We start from the raw sequence: 489 nt of genomic DNA, 5'->3' as shown, positions 1-489 counted from the left end.
TACGCCGAAACAGAAGTAGGTATATTTTTATGATGTAAATATTGTATAGATATTAGTATGGGATCGGTTAGCCACGGATCCTACGTGACTAAAGCGTATTCAGATTTTCCTGGTGGTGTGAATCCTCGGTGACACACTCTCTGATGCCTATCGAACGGATAGAAACCTTTTGTTCTTAAAAATACCATGTTGACATAGACAGAGGAAAAAATAAACACTTATCCTATGATGCAGGGAGGAAATTAACGATACATTGACTCTATAAAAGATGATAAAAAGTTTATAGCGATGATAGCAATACTGTAATAGAATCGCATATCTCAACCACAGTGAATTTACAAACGATTCGACGCCAACGTGAATATCAGCAGTATAGCATTTAACAACCGACCACTTTATCCCTTTTTATCCACAATATCCTATGACATCGGTTATTCATTTGATAACGCAAGCTCTCTATTAAAATTACGAAATTTGAAACTAATGCAA

Source organism: Penaeus monodon, chromosome 22, assembly GCF_015228065.2.
Source record: "Penaeus monodon isolate SGIC_2016 chromosome 22, NSTDA_Pmon_1, whole genome shotgun sequence".
In the NCBI taxonomy this organism is placed as follows: Eukaryota; Metazoa; Arthropoda; class Malacostraca; order Decapoda; family Penaeidae; genus Penaeus; species Penaeus monodon.
The sequence above is the reverse complement of the archived record's forward strand: the minus strand, read 5'-3'. Positions refer to the sequence as shown.